Source organism: Triticum dicoccoides, chromosome 6A (genome assembly GCF_002162155.2).
Source record: "Triticum dicoccoides isolate Atlit2015 ecotype Zavitan chromosome 6A, WEW_v2.0, whole genome shotgun sequence".
Classification (NCBI taxonomy): domain Eukaryota; kingdom Viridiplantae; phylum Streptophyta; class Magnoliopsida; order Poales; family Poaceae; genus Triticum; species Triticum dicoccoides.
Window position 1 is genome coordinate 325116972 of NC_041390.1, and position 17318 is coordinate 325134289.

Consider the following 17318-nt stretch of genomic DNA (forward strand, 5'->3'; position numbering starts at 1 on the left):
GCACTCCAACATAGATTATTTTTTTGCCACGACTTCCACGAATGTCGTTCGCTAGTGAAACTTGGCAAGCACTTAGAACATTTGTTTTTCTTCGCCACCATATTTTTTTGATTTTTTTAAAAAAATTTAGATTTCACTATTCATGATGGTATCAAAAGAGCTAAAACTCGGATGTGCACTTTCCACCACTTTTTCATGAATGCTTATGACACTGACATATAGGTGATGTTTTTCTGAACATTTTAGTATCTTATTTGCATTTTTCTGATTCAGTATGAATTAGTTATGAAGTTTTCAAACTGACGGTCAAACGGTCAAAGGGCAAAAGCATAAGAGGAGCAAAGTGACTTGGACAGAACCGGTGACTTTTGGGAATTAGGGGTAAAACAGATGAGTGGGACACAACTAGGGGCATAAATCTAATTATCCCATCAATATAATCCTTAATAAGGGTAAACTTCTCCGATATAGTGTAGTCGGGAGAATTCAAAAAGATAATAGGACTATCATGTGCGGGTGCAATAGCAACAATTTCATGTTTAACATAAGGACCTATAGCAAGTTCATCTCCATAAGCATAATTCATATTGGCATCCTGGCCACAAGCATCATCAAAAAGGGATATTTCAAAAGAATCCAAGGGATCATAACAGTCATCATAGCAATCATCCTTCAGTAAGCACGAAGTGGAATTAAACAATGTATGAGTTGAAGAGTTACTCTCATTAGAAGGTGGGCACGGGTGATCAATCCGCTCTTCCTCCTTTTGTTCTTCGCTCTCTTCCTCATCTTTTTCATCCAATGAGCTCACAGTTTCATCAATTTCTTCTTCCATAGACTCCTGCAAAATATTAGTCTCTTCTTGGACAGCGGAGACTTTCTCAATAAGTGCATTAATTTCGGAATTGTATTCATAATTCTCATAGCAATATTTGAGGATAGCTAAATTTTCAGATCTATAAACAGCATCATCAAAATCTTCAAGCTCTTTACAAATAGATTCACTTTCATAAGCACCCATAAAAGCAACAAATTCTTCTATTTGTTCCACATCATAGTAATCATATATACCATTAGTATAAGAAGCTAAGGTTTTATTATCATTGAATTTGCATGAAAAGGGAAGGTGTGGAGCCTTCATCCTAGAGGAACAAGTATAATCAAAACCCACGCATAATTGCCAAGCATACCACTTCAATATATGAATTTGATCCCATAATAGTTTCCCTTTTGTGTCAAGTGATAATCCCTAAAGTATTCACGTTGATCCAACGTTACTCCCATTACATAATTAAATGGGGTTTTCTCAGGATTATTAAAGTAGTACATAACATCTTTCACATAACCAGCATCGAGGGTTTTAGGAGGTTCCCCATCTCCATGAGCAGAAAGTAGACCTAATTTTTTTGGTATTTCGTGTTCCATATCCATAACTAAAGATAGAGAACAACTAAGGACAACAAATAAAAATTACTTAGTGATAAAGCAAACAAGCACACACGAGAATATTCACCCCACGCTATGACTCCCTGGCAACGGCGCCAGAAAAAGGTCTTGATAACCCACAAGTATAGGGGATCGCAACAGTTTTCGATAAGTAAGAGTGTCGAACCCAACGAGGAGCTAAAGGTAGAACAAATATTCCCTCAAGTTCTATCGACCACCGATACAACTCTACGCACGTTTGACGTTCGCTTTACCTAGAATAACTATGAAACTAGAAGTACTTTGTAGGTGTTGTTGCATAGGTTTCCTAGATAATAAAGAGTATGTAAATAAAAAGTAGGGGTTGTTTAAGTAAAGAAACAATAAATTAAATATAGCGAGTGTGGAAAAGTGGTGGTAGGAGTTGCGAAATTGCCCCTAAGCAATTGACTACTTTACTAGACCGATAGCAAGTATTATGTGTGAGAGGCCACTACTAGCATGTCATCCCTGACTTGGAATTCTATGCACTTATGATTCGAACTATTAGCAAGCATCCGCAACTACTAATGTTCATTAAGGTAAAACCCAACCATAGCATTAAGATATATTGGTCCCCCTTCAATCCCGTATGCATCAATTTCTATGCTAGGCTGAAGCTTCTGTCACTCTTACCCTCCAATACATAGTCCTATCAACATACAACTAACCCTAGGGTGTGATCCATGCGCGCAATCATATGATGGGCACCAAAGGACAGCAACATAACCACAAGCAAATTAAATCAATCACAGCAATTCATCAACCACCGATAGGACAACGAAAATCTACTCAAACATCATAGGATGGCAACACATCATTGGATAATAATATGAAGCATAAAGCACCATGTTCAAGTAGAGGGTACAATGGGTTGCGGAAGAGTGGACCGCTGTAGATAGAGGGGGGAAGGTGATGGTGATGTTGGTGAAGATGGCGGAGGTGTTGGAGTAGATTTCAGTGATGATGATGATGGCCATGACAGCGTTCCGGCACCACCAGAAGAGAAGGGGAGAGGGGGGCCCTTTGTCTTCTTCTTCCTTGACCTCCTCCCTAGATGGGAGAAGGGTTTCCCCTCTGGTACATGGCCTCCATGGCATGGGAGGGGCGAGAGCCCCTCCGAGATTGGATCTGTCTCTCTGTGTCTCTCTGTTTCTGCGTTCTCCTCTGCTGCCCTTTCACCGTTTCTTTTATATCCGGAGATTCGTAACTCCGATTGCAATGAAACCTTCGCCGTGATTTTTTCCCGAAAATTAGCTTTCTTGCGGTCGAAGAAGGGCGTCAACTGCCTTAGAGGTGGGTCACGAGGGTCAGGGGCGTGCCCTAGTGGGGGGCGCGCCCCCCTACATCGTGCCCACCTTGAACACTGGTTCGCGTTGATTTTTCCTCCAGATTTTCCAAATATTCCGAAAAGTATCTCCGTCCGTTTTTATCCCGTTTGGACTCCGTTTGATATGGATATTCTGCGAAACCAAAAACATGCAACCGACATGAACTGGCACTGGGCACTGGATCAATATGTTAGTCCCAAAAATAGTATAAAAACTTGCCAAAAAGTATATGGAAGTTGTAGAATATTGGCATGGAGCAATCAAAAATTATAGATACGACGGAGACGTATCAAACACTCACCGGAATTGAGCAAGTAATACATCGGTGGAAAGCTGATGTAAACACGCAACTTTCTCGCGTTGATCGTTTTTTCATACTCGCGATGATTTAAAAAAAATCATCTCAAATTCATTCACTATAGTTGTCGAACTTTCTGCTGTTTTCACGTTGAACTTCTATGACGTATTTTCATTTGTAATTCTCTCATCTATTTCGTCAGTGTTACACAAATGATATTCTTTTTATACAAACCTCTCTCACAATATTTTTTTAACTTTCTCCGACCGAGGACTTGAACTTACACAAATGATATTCCTGTCGTTTTGAAGTAAATTAGAGAAATGACAAGATCATGATTTTTGCCTTCATTGCGAATGGAAACGCATTGTGTGAAGTAGTTGAACTTCTCGGGCATGTCTGTTTGAACCTCACTCTGTTTTTGGCGTGCTGTTTTTTACACTGCGTGAAGTAGTTGAACTTCACTCTGTTTCACTTTATTGTTTTTTTCTTATATGAAATACACACCATTTAGTACGTGAACTTCTGGTTATTATCACTTTGAACTTCTCGCTGGTTTGAGAGAATTAGTTTAAAACACAAAAAACAACATATTTTTTTATGTATTTTGGACATCTAAATACATGGTGAACCTCTCTCACAAGAATTTTTTGAACTTTTCCTCACCGAGCACTTGAACTTCTAGCAACCATTTTTTTCGTTTATGAGTTGTTTTTAAAAGTGCAAAAATGGCGTTGTGTTTTTTATTTTTTGAACAGGTAAATCCTAGGTTTTAATATACTCCGAACTTCTCTCTTATTTCAGTATGAACTTCACCTATTTATATTTTGAGTAAATAATTGTATTTGATTTTTATACGGAAACAAATTGAACATGGAAATACAAGGTGAACCTCTCTCGCAACAATTTTTGAACTTCTCCGAACAGATCACTTGAACTTCTTTCAACAAACCTTTTAAAATTTTATTTTTCTATACTTTTATATCTCATCTGAAATGCATTCCTTGCAGTACTTGAACTTCTCATTGTTTTCACTATGAACTTTTGTCACATTTTTGTGTATACGTCAAATTACACACAATTGATGGTTGGATGTTAGTTTTTGCCTTTTTAAAACATGCAATTGGAGGTCTGGCGTCCCGCAATATAAATTCTGAACTTCTTGCAACAAATCTGAGTTTTTTATATACTTCAAATATCTCTGTTTTTTTAATTTCATCTTCTTAGTCATATTCTTAGAAAGGAAATATGTTTTTAAATGAGCATCAAATATATATTTTTGTAAGTTGAACTTCATAGTTTTATTTTTCTTAGAAACAATAATAATTTGAGTTTCCCGTATACATCAAACTACTCCTCTATTTTAATTTGAACTTCATCATTTTTATTCTTTAGTAACAAGGAAAATTTGAGTTTTCTATAAATATCAAATTTCTCTATTTTATAATTTGGACTTCTTGGTTTATTTTTTTAGCATCAAAATAACCTAGTTTTGTCATAAATATTGGAGCTCCTCCACATTTTTTTTAAAATTTAGATTTATTTGTAAAAACATAGACACAAACGGGAGAGAGAACTATGTGAGCATAAAGTTGGAAGCAATTTCGAACTTTCCTCGTCGAGCACTTGAACTTTTAGCAAGAAATGTTTTTCATTTCATGAGTTGGTTTTAAAAATGCCAAAATGGCATTCGTTTTTTTTTCGAACATGTACATCCTAAGTTTTAATAAACTCCAAACTTTTGTGTTATTTTAATTTGAACCTCATGTTGATTTTATTTTCTATTAGCGGTTAGAATCCGAGGGTTTAATATATCTTGAACCGCTCCATTACTTTAATTTGAACTTCTAGGTTTCTTTTAGAAACTAGGAAATCCATTTTGTAATTAATTTTTCTAAACTATTTTATCATTTTTAATTTGAGCTTCCGTTGTGGATATTTTGATGGGCTATTCCTTTTTCTATTCGAACTTGTTGCAATGAACATTTTTAGGTTTCATTTTATTACTTTTTTGTCATCCGAACTTGTGGTGTTGTCACACACCAACACGCAAAACAAATTTTTGACATGCGAATTTTGCATACAAACATTTCTTTTATAAGATATTTTGTACTTATGTTTTTTGTATGTATGAACTTCCTATTTATTCATGAAATAAAGGAAAAACATACTCATAGCACGAGCATACCGAACAGACGCACGCATGACCACCGGACGCATGAAAACATTCTAGGTTTCCCAAAATAATCATTTTGCTTTTACATCTGCTGCTTTTTTGTAGGCATGGGTGCCGCCGTCATCAGCGGTTGGGCGCGGGCGGCGGCGATGGCGACGCCGATTAGGCGCGGTGATGCCACATCATCGCAAGTTGGCCGGGGTGGATAGTTGGGGGGTGGGGTTCATCGAACTTCCTGGGTTTCCTCAGTTGAATTTACAAAAAAATAGAATTTTAAATCCAGAATCACTATTTTGTTTTATAAGTTGCCTACTTTTAAAGTTGGAAATATATCTAGAAAAGATGAATATTTATGTTCAGAGGGAAGCAAATGTCCCTTAGTATTTGTGCCATAGGAAATAATTTCCTTTTTCTTTTGGGGCATAAACAGAGGCAGCTTTAGAGAGCATACTTTTTTGTTGTTACTGGATAAGATTTTTGAACTTCTGCTATTGGCGTATTTTAAAACCAAATGAGATTGCCCGTGCCCTGGATCCCACAACATATCTATTTTTCAATATCTATTTGCTCAAGCATCCAGAACTTATGTACATTTCTTAGTTTGTATTTTATCTTTTTGTCTATATACTGTTCACACTGCAACAATAGGACAAGCAAAACTTTCTCCCAAACATGAGTTAGCAATATCACAACCTCAGAAAACAAGTTTCTACTTAGCATAGGGCCACGCAAAATATACAAGGTTACATTCCCCTTCAAAATGGACAGAAAATCAACACATTGGCCTGCAACCCTTCTAATTTGAAGTACAGTCTGAACTTCCAGATTTTTATCACTAAACCTTCTCGAGAACTTTTAGTCACATAAATACTAAACATTTTACAAATGCTCCAATATAGTACAACTCGATTATACAAAAACTGGGACATAGTAATGTAATTTACGATCGGTGTTAGTATCATTGTGGAACAAAAAGTAACGCATAAAGCTAGCTAGCGGGTGGGAAGGCCGAGGCCAATTTTGTTTTACAGAACTCACACTGACAATGGAATAAGAGCACATATACTTGACAAAACCTTTTATTCAGAACAAAAGTAGAGTTTGACCAGGAAAGAACAGGACACCGTAGAAGCAAAATATTGTTTTGCCACGAATGAGAAACAGAAGTATTACTCTAGCACATGGAGGATGCAGGGTGCCGCTGGGGATGAGGAACCAAAACTTTTATCCGTCGCTTCTCTGAACTTCAACACCATCTACTTCTTTCCAGCTCATTTTTTCAGTCTACATGATGGCACCATTCGGTGTGTGCTCCTCACTCAAAACAAATGGAACCACAATTTCTTCTTGTTCCTGAACTTCCATAGAAGATATAACTTTCGCATATTGTAGCGACCAGACCTCAAACGGTCAAATCTCTGTGCTCCGGTGTCATCCCTGGATCAGTAATGCTGACACCAAACAATACTTGAAGGATTTATAACAGAGTAGCAATCACACACTTATTTACATCGAGTGTCTCAACAGAGAACTTATTACAATAAATATGGCTTAAGGCCATCTAATAATGATAACAGCGGAAGGCTTGGAAGATAAGTGAGTCCATCAACTCCAACGACATCACCGAGTATAGAACCACGACCTAAAGGCACCTTACTCATCGTCTGAGAAGTCTGCAACATGAACATTGCAGCCCGAAACGGGTGAGCACATTGAATATACTAGCAATGTAATACATGGAGAGCAATGAAGGAATAAACTATACTACATGCATATTTGACTAGTGGAAAGCTCTATGGTTACATTTTTGCATAAAGCCAATTTTTCCCTACCGCAAAGGAATAAATTTTATTTAACTATCATGGTGGTTGTTAAACATTGAGAGTGTAGACACCCTCTCAATCCCAATTAAGCATCATCATTAAAACCCAACAAAATTATTTAGAGTAACATGATGAGATTCACATGATAATCCAAGTACTAGATACTCAAGATGTCCATAACCGGGGACACGGCTAACCATGATTAGTTTATACACTCTGCAGAGGTCTGCGCACTTTTCCCCACAAGACTCGATCTCCTCCGTTGGGATTCTCCCACTACATGATGTTTGAGAAACGGATGACCGAGACATAGTCTTTCAGAAGCGCTAGCACCTTACGATCGGGTAGACCGTTACACCTACTTTCCCCTACATCTGCTAGTCTACCACTGTAAGAGTAGCTTGTGGCTGCACACGGAAGTTTCTAGTATGAATAATCTCATGATCCCTTTGAGCCTGGGTGGCGGTCCAAAAGAAAAACAGGCAATCGCTGGAATACCTAGGTGCCTCAATCCACCCAGATGTGTATTTAAGTTGCCACCTTATATAAACCATTAATTTAACAAACTCACATCTGTCATGGATTTCACTCACCCAATCCACGTCTACTAGCATAGCATGGCATAATAAGCAAACGTAGAAGTAACTCCCAAAGGTTTGATAATAAAACAGGTGATAGGTACTACCTCATCTACTTCCCAAAACCCACAATTTAATTAGATCCTAAACATGCAATGTGTGAGGATTGATCGAATGCAATAAAAAGTGGGTAAAAGGAAGTATGATCAAAGTGTTACTTGCCTTGTTGATGATTCGGGAAACCTAGCGATTCAAAGTAGCAAGCGGCGCACTCCGGGTACTCTATCGCAAACAAACAACTATACAATAAGTACTCAACTAATGCACAGGTAAAACTCAAAGAAGAGATCTAACCAGAAAGTTCAACTTAAGAACTCCGGTTGGCAAAAAGAACCAAATCGAACGAAGCAACGAAAGACAAACAGCAAAACAAACATGCTTCATTTACTATTCTGGATCTAGGTCATATTTTGCAGAGGCAAAAACTTGTTTGAGTTGGTTAAACAGAAAGAGGGTTTCGAGACGAAATTCCGGGCGCTTGAATCGCCTAATTTCGATAAACGAGCGAAAAGTTATACTAAAACGAAAATCAGATCAGAAATCACGATCAGAAAAATCGCGGATTTAATCCGAGAAAAAGAAAAAAGACGAATAGATTAACGAACGAACGTTCGTTATCTGGATCTAAACGATGAACGCGTTCATTAAAACGAATGAACGAGCGAACGCTCGCTAAATAAACTAAACCAAAAAAACCGATCTATCTAAAAAAACGAACCTAAAAAAACGAAAAAAACCGGTGAAAACCTAACGGTTTTCTAAAAAAACCGGGGCGGCTCGACCTCGTCGGCGGCCAACTTCGGCAGCGGCAGGCGGTGGCGGCACAGCGGCAGGCGGCTAGGGTTTGCGGGTGGGGCGCAGCGCGGCTGTGGGCTGGGGGCGGCCCGGGGCGGCGCTATAGAAAGCCCCTTGGCCAGGCGGAGTCCTGGCCGGACACGGCCCAAGGTCGGTTCGATTTTTTTAAATAATTACGCTCGGAATAAAACAAAAGGAATATTAAATGGACTCCAAAAATCCCGAAATAAATTTTCCCCGGCTTCTAAAATCAAGCCGCACAGGATGAACATTTATTTGGGGCCTAAATGCAATTTTGAAAAACGCACATTTTTCCTAAATTCAAGTAAAATAGCAAATAAAACCAAAATAAAATCTTATTTAATTTTATTATTAAATCCTCAATATTTCTTTGTTTTGGGAGAGTCATTTTATTCCCTCTCTCATAGTTTGATAATAGAAATAATTGAAGATAAAATAAATAAAATCAAATGATCCTATTTTCAAAATTTGAGAAAACTCAAATTTGAAAATAACGAAATCCCCAACTCTCTCCGAGGGTCCTTGAGTTGCATAGAATTTTCTAGGATCAACCAAAATGCAAATAAAATATGATATGCAATGATGATCTATTGTATAACATTCCAAATTGAAAATTTGGGATGTTACAAACCTACCCCCCCCCCTTAAGATGGATCTCGCCCTCGAGATTCAGGTTGGCTAGAAAATAGGTGAGGGTGGTCCTTCAGCAATTCTTCCTCTCGTTCCCAGGTGGCTTCATCCTCCCTGTGGTGGCTCCACTGAACTTTGCAAAACTTGATAACCTTGCTGCGGGTGACTCGACTGGCATACTCAAGAATCTTGACTGGTTTCTCCTCGTAGGTCAAATCACCGTCCAACTGAATCGCTTCCAGTGGCACTGTATCTCTCAGCGGTATATCATCCATCTCCCCATGGCACTTCTTCAACTGGGAAACATGGAACACGTCGTGAACTCCTGACAATCCTTCGGGCAATTCCAACTTATAAGCTACTTCTCCCATACGCTCCAAAACATTGTATGGTCCTACAAAACGTGGCGCTAACTTTCCCTTAACTCCAAAACGCTTAACTCCTCAAAGTGGAGATACTCGAAGATAAACTCGGTCTCTGACTTTGTAAACTGTCTCCTTGTGTTTTGAATCTGTGTAGCTCTTCTGCCTGGATTGGGCTACCTTGAGCCTATCGCGAATCAATTTTACTTTCTGTTCAGACTCCTTAATCATATCCGGTCCAAACAACTGGCGGTCTCCAATCTCATCCCACGACAATGGGGTCCTGCACCTCCTTCTGTACAAGGCTTCGAAAGGGGCCATCTTCAAACTAGATTGATAACTGTTGTTATAAGAGAACTCTGCGGATGGCAAATTCTCGTCCAAACTAGATCCGTAATCTAGCGCACAAGCTCTCAGCATATCCTCCAAAACCTGATTGACTCTTTCGGTCTGTCCATCTGTCTGTGGATGGAAAGCTGTACTGAACTCTAGCCTGGTACCCAAAGTTTCATGCAACTGATTCCAGAACTTTGAGGTAAACCGGGTTCCTCTATCTGATATAATGCTTCTTGGAACTCCGTGCAGACATACGATCCTGGTCATGTATATCTTTGCTAACTTGGCACTGGTATAGGTAGTCTTCACTGGGATGAAATGAGCTACCTTTGTCAAACGATCGACTACAACCCATATCGAGTCATAGCCTGAACGTGTTCTGGGCAATCCTGTAATAAAATCCATGCCTAACTTATCCCACTTCCATTCGAGTATCGACAATGGCTGGAGCAATCCTGTTGGCTTCTCATGCTCTACCTTTACTCTTTGACATAGATCACAAACTGCTACATACTCCGCAATATCCTTCTTCATCCCGGTCCACCAGAAAGTATCCTTCAAATCCAAATACTTCTTGGTATTTCCTGGGTGAATCGAATAGGGTGAATCATGGGCGACTTGCAGAATCAATTTCCTGATCTCCGGGTCATTGGGCCCATAAACACGGTCTTCGAACCATAAGCTATCGTGCTCATCCTCATGAAATCCTTCAGCTTTTCCTTTGCTCATTTTCTCCTTAATAGAAGCGATCTCATTGTCAGTCCTTTGAGCTTCTCTGATCTTATCCATCAGAGTAGACTGGATCTCCAATGCTGCTACATAGCCTATCGGGACTATCTCCAAACATAGCTCACAAAGATTTTTGACTAACTCCCTTGGTAAATCTCCCATCATTAGGGTGTTGACATGACTCTTACGGCTCAGCGCATCGGCTACTACGTTAGCCTTTCCGGGGTGATAATGCAATCTTATATGATAATCCTTGATGAGCTCCAACCGTCTCCTTCCGGCCACCTTCCAATCTTATACAATTGACCTGAAGAACTTGACTGCTGACTGTGCTGTCACCTTCCTCACTGGCTGCACTTCCAGCCACTTTGTGAACTTGTCGATTGCGACGTACAAGTACTCAAAGCCCCCGACAGCTCGGAGGAAAGGGCCGAGGATATCGAGCCCCCAGACCGAAAATGGCCAGGATAAAGGGATCGTCTGGAGAGCTTGAGCTGGCTGGTGTATCTGTTTGGAGTGGAACTGGCACGCTTCACACTTGGTTACTTCTGCAGTTGCATCCTGGAGGGCTGTCGGCCAAAAGAAACCTTGCCGGAAAGCTTTGCCGGCAAGTGCTCTTGCGCCAATGTGGTGGCCACATATGCCTCCATGTATCTCTGCCAACAGCTTTTGTCCATCTTCCCGGCAAATACACTTCAATTTCACACCGTTGAGTCTTCTTCTGTACAGTATGCTATCGACAAACTGGTACATACTTGACTGTCGGGCTACTTTTTCCGCTTCTTCTTGCTCTTCGGGAAGTTCTCCTGTCTGAAGGAAATGGACAATCTGCTGTGCCCATGCTGGAGCTTGTGGCTCGACAACAAGTACTAAAGGCACATCTGCTGCTGCGGGAACATCCGCTTCTACGGCAAGGACTTGCGGCCTTGCCGGAGCTTGATGTTCCCCGGCAAGCTTGCCGGAGCAAAACTTGTCGGGAGCGTCTGCTTCAACGGAACAAACCATAAGGCTTGCCGGAGCAGACTGCCTCTCAGCATCCTTGGTGTTGATCTTGGGGACTTTCTTGGAGGCGGCTTCGGGGAGCTCTGTCGGAAAGTAGTCACCAAAAACCAACTTCCTCTTCTTGCCTTGTCTAGTTGATGGTGTTATGGATGGTTGAGTCAACTTGAGCACAAAGATCCCTGGTTTCACAGGTAACTTTAGTGCGGCGCACTTTGACAGGCCATCAGCAATGTCATTCTGAGCTCTTGGGATATGCTCCATCTGTAGGCCGTCAAAGTGCTCTTCTAGCTTCCTCACTTCATCAACATATGCTTCCATCAATGGACTCTGGTAGTTCTTGTTTACTTGGCGGACGACAAGCTGTGAGTCACCCCTGACAATGAGCTTCTTGATCCCAAGGTCTGCTGCGATTCTGAGACCGGCAAGCAATCCTTCATACTCTGCAGTATTGTTGGTTGCTTGCTCCTTGGGAAAGTGCATCTGGACTACGTACTTGAGGTGCTCTTCGGTGGGCGCGACAAGCAGCACGCCCGCACCGGCGCCTTGCAGCGAGAAGGCACCATCAAAGTACATCAGCCACTCTTTGCTTGCCTCTTTGACGGGGATGCTCGTCTCTGGAATTTCTTCATTTGGTGTTGGCGTCCATTCTGCTATGAATTCTGCCAATGCTCTGCTTTGGATAGTTGAAGTGCTCTCAAACTTGAGGCCAAAGCTTGACAGTTCCAGCGCCCACTCGACAATCCTGCCTGTCGCTTCTGGATTTTGCAGTATCCTCTTCAGCGGAAAGCGAGTGACGACTGTGATCTCATGTGCTTGGAAGTAATGGCGCAGCTCTCTCGAGGCCATGAGGAGGCCGAAAAGCAACTTCTGCACACCAGAGTACCTTGATCTAGCCCCCTGTAGAAGGGAACTGACAAAGTAAACTGGACGCTGCACCATTCTCTTCTGCATCTTATCATGCTCCTGCGCAGATCCATCTCTGTCGGGACCAGAGCTTGTCCGCGAAGCCCCCTGCTTGTTGCTGGATGCATTTGCCGTGGTTGCTGGCTCATCATCTGCCTCCCTCTCCGCCACTAACGCAGCACTAACCACTTGATTGGTTTCCGCTATATACAGCAGCAACTTCTCTTGCGGCTTAGGTGCGACAAGTGTTGGAGTGGAGGACAGGTATCTCTTCAAGTCCTGCAGCACAGCCTCCGCCTCCGGAGTCCATTTTATTGGACCTGCCTTTTTCAAAATTTTGAAAAATGGCAGGGCGCGCTCAGCAGATCTAGAGATAAACCTGCTGAGAGCAGCCACGCAACCGGCAAGCCTTCGTACATCCTTGACGCGCTTTGGTGCTTCGATTTGCTCAATGGCCTTGATCTTGTCGGGATTGGCTTCAATTCCCCGCTGAGACACGAAGAACCCGAGGAGCTTGCCGGAAGGGACTCCAAACACACACTTCTCGGGGTTAAGCTTGAGGCTGATCTTGCGCAGATTTGCAAATGTCTCGTCTAAATCTTGAATCAGGGTCGCCCTGTTCTTGCTCTTGACCACTATGTCATCCATGTAGGCTTCCACATTTCTATGCATCTGCGGCTCAAAAGCGTGGTGGACTACCCTTGCGAATGTTGAACCAGCATTCTTCAAACCGAAAGGCATCCATACGAAGCAGTATGTGCCACACGGGGTGATAAATGCGGTTTTCTCTTCATCCTCTTCTGCCATGAAGATCTGATGGTATCCTGAGTATGCATCAAGAAATGAAAGCAAATCACATCCGGCTGTGGAGTCAACAATCTGGTCAATGCGCGGCAAGGGAAATGGGTCTTTGGGACAAGCTTTATTAACATCAGTGAAGTCAATACAAAGCCTCCATTTCCCGTTAGCCTTGCGCACGACAACAGGATTGGCCAACCACGTGGGATGGAGCACTCCTCTGACAAGGCCTGCTGCTTCCAACTTCTTGATTTCTTCTGCGATGAATTCTTGGCGCTCCACTGCCTGTTTCCTGACTTTCTGCTTGACGCGCCGCACATGAGGACAGACGGCAAGGTGGTGCTCAATTACTTTCCTGGGAACACCGGGGATATCAGACGGTTGCCACGCAAACACGTCGACATTCGCCCGCAGGAAAACAACGAGCGCGCTTTCCTATTTGGGGTCAAGAGTGGCGCTGATGGTGAAGGTACCACCAGTGCCGTCCTCCTTGGGGGACACCTTCTTGGTCTCAGGTGGAGCTGCCATTGCCTTCTTACACTTGCCGGTGGGGCTCGATGGTGCGTCCTCGACGGTAGTGCAGCACTCCGAAGAGGTGCGCTTGCCGGAGTGGGCATCAGAGCTCTTGCCGGACTTGGTCTTCTTCTTCCCCCCGGGAGCTTCAGCGGCAAGTGTCTTGCGTTCTGCTGCGGCTGCTGCTTCCCGGTAGATCTTGTCGGCACAGATAAGAGCATCCTTCTTGTCGCCAGGGACAGAGATGACACTTATCGGGCCTGGCATTTTCAGTACGTTGTACGCATAGTGAGAGGCTGCCATGAACTTGGCGAGTGCCGGACGGCCAAGGATTCCATTGTAAGGTAATGGAAAGTCAGCAACATCAAACGTGACCCTCTCAGTCCTGAAGTTCAGCTCGCTGCCAAATGTTACCGGCAACGTGATCTTTCCCTTCGGCTTGCTCCTTCCTGGGTTGATTCCTTGAAATGTATCGGTCTCTTCGAGCTTTCTGTCAGGGATCTGGAGTTTCTGGAGCACCGCGGAGGAGATCAGGTTCAAGCCGGCCCCGCCGTCAACTAGCATCTTAGTGACCTTGAGGTTGCGGATTGTTGGTGAAACCAACATCGGCAAGCACCTGACCGCAGTTATGCGATCAGGGTGGTCCTCAATATCAAAGATGATAGGCGTGCTGGACCATTTCAGAGGCTTGCGTGACTCGACGGGTGGTTCTGCTGCATTAACTTCCCGCACCCACTGCTTGAGCTGATGGTGCGAGGTATGCAGAGAAGCACCACCGTCAATGCACAGGACCTCTGTGGCTTTCTGGAACTCCTGCTCATCGGTCTCCTCATCATCCATGTCTTCATCATCGTCGTCACCTTCATCCTTGTCGCGGCCGCGAGGAGGTCTGTCTCCTTGCCGCTGCTTGGCCTTGCCGCGGCGTCCTCCTCGGCCGGGACGTTTCTTGCCGGATCCCCTAGCACCTTCCTGGGCCTTCTCCTTGTCGCGCCGCTCGTATTCAGCATTCTGTTGCTCAACAAGCTGCTCGACTTTTTTGCAGCTCTGGAGATCATGGCCCTTGGTGCGGTGGATCTTGCAATACTGCTTGTTGGTGCCGTCCTGCTTGTCGGCGGCCGCCACCTCCACGGCAACCTCCTTGTCGGAGTCACCAGCTTTGGCTTTCTTGACGCCACCACCGTTGCCGGACTGCTCAACAACTAGCACCTCTTTGCCTTTCCTCCTCCTGTTGTTCCGCCGCCGGTTTTTCCTTGCCGGGGCAGCATCTTCACTGTTAGATCCTCCCGCTCCTACATTCTCTCCGGGGAGTCTCCTCCCTTCCTCAGCACGTGCACACTTGTCGGCCAGTGCATATAACTGACTGACGTCCCTGATCTTGCACATCGCCATTTCCTCCCGCATCCTGCGGTTTCGCACGTTCTGATGGAACGCGCTGATCACCGCGGCAGGGTGGACGTCTGGGATGTCGTGCTGCACACTGCTGAATCTCTGAATGTACTTGCGCAGGGGCTCTCCTTCCTTCTGGGCGAGCAGATGAAGATCACTCTCCTGGCCATGAGGCTTGTGTCCGCCTGTGAAGGCGCCGACAAACTGATGGCACAGATCAGCCCAAGAGGATATGGAGTTGTCCGGCAAGTGCATGAGCCAGGATCTGACGTTGGGCTTGAGTACCAGCGGGAAGTAGTTGGAAAGGATCTTGTCATCCCGTCCCTCGGCAGCCTGCACCGCAATGGTGTAGATGCTGAGGAACTCCGACGGATGCGTCTTGCCATCGTATTTCTTCGGTACGTCTGGCTTGAAGTTCTTCGTGCTGGGCCACTGGACTTGCCGCAGCTCACGAGTGAACGCAGGGCAACCTACCGCGTACGGCAGATCGCCTGGTTCCCCTGGCGCATGCATGTCAACAGAGGGCCCAGCGCGCTTGTCGGATTGACGTCGTGCTTCTCTTTGGCGCTCGATGCGAGTTCGAGCGTCTTCTTGTTGTCGATCATGAAGAACTTGGCGCTGATCGCGACGAGCTCGTGGATCCGACGATGCGGTGGAGTCGTTGTGGAGGTGGATCTGGCGAGTCGGCGATCTTGGCCTTCGGGGTGGTGATTGCATGGTAGTTGCACCTCCACCCGTTTCGTCGCCACCGGCTCGCGCCCGGCAACCCTGCCGCGGCGGCGACGCGCTCGGCCGCCGTGGAGTGTCGCCGTTGGCGTAGCCGATGAGACTCTGAATGGTGGCCCTCCATTCGTCGATCTTGTCCGACGTCGGAGGGTAATCTAGGAGCAGTTGAGCTCGCGCCAAAGCTTCTGCTGGAGTGGTGGGTGGCAGTGGCGGACGGCGCGAGGAGCGGGACGTGCTCGGACTTCTAAAGAAGGAGCAGTATCCCGTCCAGGCGACCGTGCCCCGCTCGTGCCAGCACGCTGGCGTGCACGCTGGTCTTGAGCGCCCCGAGATCCACCAGCTTGGTCTTGGCCTATCATGCGTATGGCACTGTAAGTGCCATGACGCTGTTGGTCTTGCGCCTCCTGAGAGTGGCGCGGAACATGTACAGTTGCCGAGGTTTGTGCAGCCTTGTCCTTGGACCTGGCAGCATCATAAGCTTCCTCGTAGACGTCCATTCTTCCGCCGGCGTCCATTCCACCACCCGTTTGCTCCAACGGTGGCGGAAGTGACATGGACGGAGCGGCTGCCGCCAAAGTCTTCTTCTTCGGTGGCATGTTGATGAAGGGAATGAAGGTCTAGCTCGTGTGAACGCCGGATCAGGTTCACACAATCTCGACGCCCCCTACCTGGCACGCCAAAGATGTCGGGGAAACTAATCCACGAACACCTATGGGGCCGGCGGACCGAGCCCCTTTCGGTTCGGCGGGGGGTGGAGATCACACGAAGAGCAGATCGAGGCGAAGCACACGAGCAGTTTACCCAGCTTCGGAGCTCTCCGGAGAGATAACACTCCTACTGCTGCTTGTTTGATTATCTTGTGTTCTTGCTCCAGAGAGAGAGCGTAGTGTTTTTCTGGGTTCCAAACCAGTCGAACCCCTTCTACGTTGCGCATGGGCGTCCTTTTATACGCTAAAGGGGTCACCGACAGGTGGCAACGCAGAGAAGGGTACAAATGTAAAAAGTGAGGTGGTTGGTACAGTTACTTGTACAGTGCACCCTACCTAACCCTGACGGCAGGGGACAAGGGCATTAAATGCCCGTCTGAGTCGCCGAAACAGTGCAGAAAAGGACCGTTAGGGGCGCCACCGTTCGCCACGATGGCGATCTTGTCAGCTTCGCATGCCACTGCGCACCGCTGGCTGCACAGCCTCCCGCCACGCGCGCCTGGAGAGGCCCCCAGAGCGACACGTTGGTGGATGCGCTGGAGCGTGGGCACAGAGTGGCCGCCTGCCGCGGCAAGCGCCTTGCCGCTGCTGTTATCTTGTCGGGTCCGGAAGCTTGTCGCTCACCGGGCCTCGAGGTACCTTGGTTGGTCTTCCCGGCAAGCTCCTCTTGCTGGGGCCTT